This window comes from Colobus angolensis, unplaced genomic scaffold (assembly GCF_000951035.1).
Source record: "Colobus angolensis palliatus isolate OR3802 unplaced genomic scaffold, Cang.pa_1.0 Scaffold86, whole genome shotgun sequence".
Classification (NCBI taxonomy): domain Eukaryota; kingdom Metazoa; phylum Chordata; class Mammalia; order Primates; family Cercopithecidae; genus Colobus; species Colobus angolensis.
Window position 1 is genome coordinate 3,357,004 of NW_012122487.1, and position 9,650 is coordinate 3,366,653.

Sequence of the window (9,650 nt, forward strand, 5' to 3'; positions counted from 1 at the left end):
ACCTGGGCTCAAGCGATCCTCCCACCTCAGCCTCCTGAGTAGCTGGGACCTCAGGCACATGCCACCATGCCTGGCTAATTGTTGTTGTTGTTGTTGTTGTTGTTAAGAGATAGGGTCTCACTATGTTACAAAGGCTGGTCTCAAACTCCTGGGCTCAAGAGATCCTCCTGCTTTTGCTTCCCAAAGTGCTGGGATTAAAGGAATGAGCCACCATACCCAGCCCTTTTATATAATTTGAGTAAAAGTAAAATAATTACTAAAAAGCACTTAATAGTCTAGAAATATCCACCAGAACTGGGTACCTAAATTATCTATATAGAGTAAACATGGGTACTAAATTGGACAACCCCATCAATTTTATGTTAAATGGCCAAACTGTCCAAAACAAAGGGTATCTGAACCAAGGGCCAGTGATAGTCCTCTGTTAGAGGCAGTTTTGTGGTCTGAAGAGTTTCTCTAAAGGGCTGAGACTATTCGGAAGAGGGAGCCTCTGTTACCAAATCGTGCTGTTGAACCCTGAACACAAAGTACACACATATGCCCTGCATCTAGCCTTGATATTTCTTCTGCTCAAGTCAAAAGACTCCGGAAGCAACAGCTTCCACCTTCAAGCAATCCACAGACTCAAAAAGCCATCAAAACTAAGAATAGCAAAAGCTACCTTCTTGATTCAGTGAAGTTGCTGCTAGCACTAAAAGAAAGAGAAATTACACTTTTGTTCTTCAGATATGGTTAAAACAAAGAAAATGTTGTCAACGTTGACACCAACATAGACATTTGCTCTATAACATATAAACTGTCTTTTAGACAGGTTATGTTAAAAATATCAGAATGCCATTTTTGTAAAGGATCTTTTTTAGGATAGACATGGTCTCATGCTTCCTTTGTTCACCTCCATTTTAAAGGAACATTGTAACCCCTATCCTCACCCCTACAAAAATCCAGTGGATGCACTTCCAAATTACTTCTGTCATTTTATATGTGTTATGTTTATTATGAGCAATTTTCACTGGATGATGAGATACATGGTGATACTATGTCAGTTTATTCTCTGTGAATGTGTCTGTACATAGACAGGAAGCTATTTATTTGTACATAGGCTGTTTGGAGTATGTACTTCTGTCTCACATGGACTTCATTCTGATAAAGGGTGTTTCTTGTTGGTTCACTGTCCACACCTTTGTGCTTCTACTACTGATAATCAATTCATAGAATATCACTTTATATAACTAAGTCTCCTCAGTGTGAAAAATAATAGTAATAAAATTATTGACTCAAAGAAGTATTGTTTTGTTGTCTGGAGTAATTCTTACCTGTGACTAATCAGGACTCTCAGGGTCACAAGAAATACATACATGGTCATGGAAGTTTTATTTCAGGGATTCGAGGGGACAACAGGGAAAGCACGAGTTACTGTTAATTATATAGATGCTCCTCAATTTATGATGAGGTATGTCCTGATGAGCCTATCATAAGTTAAAATATTGTTAAGTCAAAAATGCATTTAACACACTTAACCTGCTGAACATCACAGTTTAGCCTCGTCTACATGCAAGTTGCTCAGAACACCTACATTAAGCCTACAGTTGAACAAAATCATCTAACACAAAGCCTATTTTATACTAAAGTGTGGAAGATCTCATGTAATTTATTGACGTTCTACTAAACGTGCATTGCTTCTGAACCATTGTAAAGTCAAAAGTCATTAAGATAAATGAATCGTCAAGAGTGAGCAACCATCTGTAACTACCACTTATTGAGTGCTTACTAATATCATTTGAGCTTTTAAATATCTGTGGGAACACTGTGCACTCAAGGGACTACTCCAAAGAAACTGAATTTTAATCAGTTAAATATATTGAAAGTGTAAATTCAAAGGACTAGTGTTGCCTAAGCCTTTAGGTGCAACTTAAAAGTCTGATTATAAATCTAATATTTTATATGAAAATAAGAATTCAGGCCGGGCATGGTGGCTCATGTCTGTAATCCCAGCACTTTGGGAGGCTGAGGCGGGGGGATTACTTGAGTTCAGGAGTTGGAGACCAGCCTGGCCAACATGGTGAAAACCCCATCTCTACTAAAAATTCAAAAACTAGCCAGGTGTCATGGTGGGCACCTGTAGTCCCAGCTACTGGAGGCTGAGGCAGGAGAATCGTTTGAACCTGGAGGCAGTTGCAGTGAGCTGAGATTGCCCCACTGCACTCCAGCCTGGGCAACAGAGTGAGACTCCATCTTTCAAAATAAATAAATAAGAATTCATGGTGTCTTTTTCTTTGATTACCTCAGTTAACTAAGTTTAAAAGATTAAATTTTAAATAATCCAATTTATAAATTTAGTTAATTAAATTCCCTCAGGCATTTTAAATTGTTACACATTTAACATACCTGATTTTCTCAAGCACTCCAAAAGCCTTACAGAAACCTAGAAAACAAAATTTTCTATGCACTTAATCAATTTCTAAGCCATTAGTGTAATAAATGAAACAAAATGTAGTAAACTGGGTTATAATAAACATTTCAATACCATTTTCAAACCTAATAAAAGTCTATGACATCTTTAAAATTAGTATTGAATCTTATACAAATTACATATTTCAAATTGCAATCAGATTATCCAATATGCTGGATTCCTTGACAACTTAAAATATACATAAAATAGCCAAATGATCATAAAACATATTCCTAAACCACACCAAAGTATAATACTACAAATTTGATTTACCTCACTATCTCTATATTTCTGTAACATTTTTCCAAGCTTTGAAAAGTCACCCAACTAACGAGCAGCTTTACCATCTTGGGCAGGATACAATAACCGATGCTGAGTCACAATACCATTACTATCGTTTAGAGAGTCGTCCCCAGGACATGACACATGGACTCTTCATACTGAATTACCTCAGGACATGACACACGGACCCTACATATGATGTCTTAATCTCAGGGCCTTAATTTCCTCATCTATGAAATGAAGATAATAATAGTATCTACTTCAAATGTGGATAATGGCATGATTAAATGAGATAATATAAGATGCTTGGATAAAATCTGGCCCATAATAATTTTTAAAGTGTTTGCTATTTTAAGACTCTCTCTACTAAAATCCAGACATAAGTACCAAAGTATAATATACTAGAAAAGAGTATGAGATAATTCTGGCCTGACTGTGTTCTTGGAAAACCCAAAACCTGCTGGGGTGATCAACACATCTTCTTCTGATGATTAAGAGCCCGTTTTGGAAAAGGAACAGCTCCAGTCTGCAGCTCCCAGCATGATCAACACAGAAGTCAGGTGATTTCTGCATTTCCAACTGAAATGCCCAGTTCATCACACTGGGATTGGTTGGACAGTGGGTATAGCCGAAGGAGGGCTAGCTGAAGCAGGGTAGAGCATCGCCTCACCTGGGAAGCACAAGGGGTCAGGGAACTCCCTCTCCTAGCCAAGGGAAGCCATTAGGGACTGTACAACGCACTCCAGCCCAGATACTGCACTTTTCCCACGGTCATCGCAACCCGCAGACCAGGAGATTCCCACAAGTGTCTACACCACCAGGGCCCTGCATTTACAGCACAAAACTGGGTGTCCATTTGAGCAGACAACAAGCTAGCTACAGAAGTTTTTTTTATCATACCCCAGTGGCACCAGGAACACCAGTGAGACAGAACCATTCCCTCCACTGGAAAGAGGGCTGAGGCCAGGGAGCCAAGTGGTCTGGCTCAGCAGGTCCCACCCCCGCAGAGCCCAGGAAGCTAAGATCCACTGGCCTGAAATTCTCATGGCCAACACAGCAGTCTGAGCTCGACCTGGAACACTAGAGCTTGGTGGGAGGAGGGGCATCCACCATTGCTGAGGCTTGAGTAGGCGGTTTTACCCTTGCAGTGGAAACAAAGCCACAGAGAAGTTCGAACTGGGCGGAGTCCACCACAGTTCAGCAAGGCCCATGTGGCCAGACTGCCTTTCTAGACTCCCTCCTCCCTGGGCAGGGCATCTCTGAAAAAAGGCAGCAGCCCCAGTCAGGGACTTACAGATAAAACCCCCACCTCTCTGAGACAGAGCACCTGGGGAAAGGGGCTGTTATAAGCACAGCTTCAGCAGATTTAAACCTCCCTGCCTGGCAGCTCTGAAGAGAGCAGGAGACCTCCCAGCACAGCATTGGAACTCTGATAAAGGATAGAATGCCTCCTCAAGTTGGTCCCTGACCCCCATGTATCCTGACTGGGAGACACTTTCCAGTAGAGGCTGACAGACACCTCATACAGGAGAACTCTGGCTGGCATCTGGCAGGTGCCCCTCTGGGATGAAGCTTCCAAAGGAAGGAACAGGCATCAATCTTTGCTGTTCTGCAGCCTCTGCTGGTGATACCAAGGCAAACAGGGTCTAGAGTGGACCTCCAGCAAACTCCAGCAGACCTGCAGCAGAGTGGTCTGACTGTTAGGAAGAAAACTAACCAACAGAGGGGAATAGTATCAACATCAACAAAAAAGACATCCACTCAGAACCCCATCTGAAGGTCACCAACTACAAAGACTAAAGGTAGATAAATTCACAAAGATGGGGAGAAACCAGTGCAAAAAGGTTGAAAATTCTAAAAACCTGAATGCATCTTCTCCTCCAAAGGATCACAACTCCTCACCAGCAAGGGAACAAAACTGGAAGGAGAATTAGTTTGATGAATTGACAGAAGTAAGCTTCGGAAGGTGGGTAATAACAAACTCCTTTGAGCTAAAGGAGCGTGTTCTAACCCAATACAAGAAAGCTAAGAGCCTTGATAAAAGGTTAGAGGAATTGCTAACTAGAATAACCAGTTTAGAGAAGAACATAAATGACCTGATGGAGCTAAAAAACACAGCATGAGAACTTCATGAAGCATACACTAGTAACAATAGCCAAATCAATCAAGTGGAAGAATGGATATCAGACACTGAAGATCAACTCAATGAAATAAAGTGAGAAGACAAGATTAGAGAAAAAAAGTGGGAAAAGAAACAAAGCCTCCAAGAAATATGGGACTATGTGAAAAGATCAAATCTACTTCTGATTGGTGTACCTGAAAGTGATGGAGAGAATGGAACCAAGCTGGAAAACACTCTTCAGGATATTATCCAAGAGAACTTCCCCAACCTAGCAAGACAGGCCAACATTCAAATTCAGGAAATAAGATATTCCTCGAGAAGAACAACTCCAAGATACATAATCATCAGATTCACCAAGGTTAAAATGAAGGAAAAAATGTTGAGGGCAGCCAGAGAGAAAGGTGAGGTTACCCACAAAGGGAGGCCAGTCAGACTAACAGTGGATCTCTCTGCAGAAACCATATAAGCCAGAAGAGAGTGGGGGCTAATATTCAACATTCTTAAAGAATTTTCAACCCAGAATTTCATATCCAGGCAAACTAAATTTCATAAGCAAATGAGAAACAAAATCCTTTACAGACAAGCATATGCTGAGAGATTTTGTCATCACCAGGCCTGCCTTACCAGAGCTCCTGAAGGAAGCACTAAAAATGGAAAGGAACAACTGGAACCAGCCACTGCAAAAACATACCAAATTGTAAAGATGATCAACACTGTAAAGAAACTGCATCAACTAACAGGCAAAATAACCAGCTAGCATCATAATAGCAGGATCAAATTCACACATAACAATATTAACCTTAAATATAAACCTGATAAATGCCCCAGTTAAAAGAAACAGACTGGCAAGTGGATAAAGGGTCAGGACCCATTGGTGTGCTGCATTCAGGAGACCCATCTCACATATAAAGACAACGTAGGCTCAAAATAAAGGGATGGAGGATTACTTATCAAGAGAATGGAAAGTAAAAAAGAGCAGGGGTTACAATCCTAGTCTCTGATAAAACAGACTTTAAACCAACAAAGAACAAAAGAGACAAAGAAGGGAATTACATAATGGTAAAGGGATCAATGCAACAAGAAAAGCTACCTATCCTAAATATATATGCACCCAATAAGGAGCACCCAGGCTCATAAAGCAAGTTCTTAGAGACCTACAAAGAGACTTACACTCCCACACAATAATAGTGGGAGTCAATATTAGACAGATCAATGAGACAGAAAATTAACAAGGATATCCAGGACTTGAACTCAGCTCTGGATCAAGTGGACCTAATAAACATCTACAGAACTCTCCACCTCAAATCAACAGAATATACATTCTTCTCAGCACCACATTACACTTATTCTAAAATAGACCACATAATTAGAAGTAAAGCACTCCTCAGCAAATGCAAAAGAATGGAAATGACAACAAACAGTCTCTCAGACCACAGCACAATCAAATTAGAACTCAGGATTAAGAAATTCACTCAAAACTGCACAACTACATGGAAACCAAACAACTTGCTCCTGAATGACTACTGGGTAAATAACAAAATGAAGGCAGACAAAAGATATTCTTTGGAACCAATGAGAACAAAGACACAACGTACCAGAATCTCTACGACACATTTAAAGCAGCGTGTTGAGAGAAATTTATAGCACTAAATGCCCACAAGAGAAAGCAGGAAAGATCTAAAATCAACACCCTACCATCAAAATTAAAAGAACCAGAGAAGCAAGAGCAAATTAATTGAAACTCTTGCAGAAGAAATAACTAAGATCAGAGAAAAACTAAAGGAGATAGAGACACGAAAAATGCTTCAAAAAAAAAATCAATTAATCCAGCGGCTGGTTTTTGAAAACATCAACAGACTAAATAGACCACTAGCCAGACAAAGAAAAGAGAGAAGAATCAAATAGACGCAATAAAAAATGATAAAGGTGAGATCACCACTGATCCCACAGAAATACAAACTACCATCAGAATACTATAAACACCTCTATGCAAAAAAACTCGAAAATCTAGAAGAAATTGATAAGTTCCTGGACACATACACCCTCCCAAGTCTAAATCAAAAGGAAGTTAAATGCTTGAATAGACCAATAACAAGTTCTGAAATTAAGGCAGTAATAGCCTACCAACCAAAAAAAGTCCAGGACCAGACGGATTCACAGCTGAATTCTACTAGAGGTACAAAGAAGAGCTGGTACCATTCCTTCTGAAACTATCCCAAACAATAGAAAAAGAGGGAATCTGCCCTAACTCATTTTATCAGGCCAGCATCATCCTGATACCAAAACCTAGCAGAGACACAACAAAAAAAGAAAATTTCAGGCCAATATCCCTGATGAACATTGATGCAAAAATCCTCAAAAAAAACAATACTGGCAAAACAAATCCAACAGCACATCAAAAAGCTTATCCACTATGATCAAGTTGACTTCATACCTGGGATACAAGATCAGTTCAACATATACAAATCAATAAATGTAATCCATCACATAAACAGACCCGATGACAAAAAACACATGATTATCTCAATAGATGCAGAAAAGGCCTTTGACAAAATTCACAGCCCTTCATGCTAAAAACTCTCAAACTAGGCATTGATGGAACACATCTTAAGAGATATTTATGAGAAACCCATAGCCAATATCATACTAATTGGGCAAAAACTGGAAGCATTCCCTTTGAAAACTGGCATAAGACAAGGATGCCCCCTCTCACCACTTCTATTCAACATAATATTGGAAGTTCTGGCCAGGGCAATCAGGCAAGAGAAAAAAATAAAGGTATTCAACTAGGAAAAGAGGAAGTCAAATTGTCTTGTTTGCAGATGACATTATTGTATATTTAGAAAACCCCATCATCTCAGCCCAAAATCTCCTTAAGCTGATAAGCAACTTCAGCAAAGTCTCAGGATACAAAATCAATGTGCAATAATCACAAATGTTCGTATATACCAATAACAGACAGAGAGCCAAATCATGAGTGAACTCCCATTCACAAATGCTACAAAGAGAATAAAATACCTAGGAATATAATTTACAAGGGACATGAAGGACCTCTTCAAGGAGAACTACAAACCACTGCTCAAGGAAATAAGAGAGCACACAAACAAATGGAAGAACATTCCATGCTCATGGATAGGAAGAATCAATACCGTGAAAATGGCCATACTGCCCAAAGTAATTTATAGATTCAATGCTATCCCCAGCTACCATTGACTTTCTTCACAGAATTGGAAAAAATACTTTAAACTTCATATGCAACCAAAAAAGAGCCCACATAGCCAAGAAAATCCTAAGCAAAAAGAACAAAGCTGGAGGCATTATGTTACCTGACTTCAAACTAAACTAGAAGGCTACAGTAACCAAAACAATATGGTACTGGTACCAAAATAGATATTTAGACCAATGGAACAGAACAGAGGCCTCAGAAATAACGCCACACATCTGCAACCATCTGATCTTTGACAAACCTGACAAAAACAAGAAATGGGAAAAGGATTCCCTATTTAGTAAGTGGTGTTGGGAAAACTGGCTAGCCATAAGCAGAAAGCTGAAACTGGATCCCTTCCTTATACCTTATACAAAAATCAATTCAAGATGGATTAAAGACTTAAACATAAGACCTAAAACCATAAAAATCCTAGAAGAAAACCTAGGCAATACCATTCAGGACACAGGCATGGGCAAAGATTTCATGACTAAAACACCAAAAGCAATGGCAACAAAAGCCAAAATTGACAAATGGGATCTAATTAAACTAAAGAGCTTCTGCACAGCAAAAGAAACTACCATCAGAGTGAACAGGCAACCTACAGAATGGGAGAACATTTTTGCAATCTATCCATCTGACAAAGGGCTAAGATCCAGAAACTTCAAAGAACTTAAATTTACAAGAAAAAAAAACCATCAAAAAGTGGGTGAAGGATATGAACAGACACTTACCAAAAGAAGACATTTATGCAGTCAACAAACATATGAAAAAAAGCTCATCATCACTAGCCATCAGAGAAATGCAAATCAAAACCACAGTGAGATACCATCTCACACCAGTTAGAATGGCAATCGTTAAAAAGTCAAGAAACAACACATGCTGGAGAGGATGTGGAGAAATAGAAACACTTTTACACTGTCGGTGGGAGTGTAAACCAGTTCAGCCATTGTGGAAGACAGTATCACTATTCCTCAAGGATCTAGAACCAGAAATACCATTTGACCCAGCAATCCCATTACTGGATATACACCCAAAGTATTATAAATCATTCTACTATAAAGACACACACACGTTTATTGTGGCACTGTTCACAATAGGAAAGACTTGGACGCAACCCAAATGTCCATCAATGATAGACTGGATTAAGAAAATGTGGCACGTATATACCATGGAATACTATGCAGCCATAAAAAACGATGAGTTCATGTCCTTTGCAGGGACATGAATTAAGTCGGAAACCATCATTCTCAGCAAACTGTCATGGGAACAGAAAACAAAGCACCATATATTCTCACAAATGGGAGTTGAACAATGAGAACACATGGACACAGGGAGGGGAACATTGCACACTGGGGCCTGTCACGGGGTGGGGGGCTAAGGGAGCGATAGTATTAGGACAAATACCTAATGTAGATGTTGGGTTGATGGGTGGATCAAACCACCAAGGCACATATATATCTACGCAACAAACCTGCACATGTACCCTAGAACTTAAATAGTTAAAAAAAAAAAAAAAAATCCCGTTTTAATAACATTCTCTAGATTTTGGCCTCAACCAACATCAAGCCAGCTGGTCTTCAGTATACACG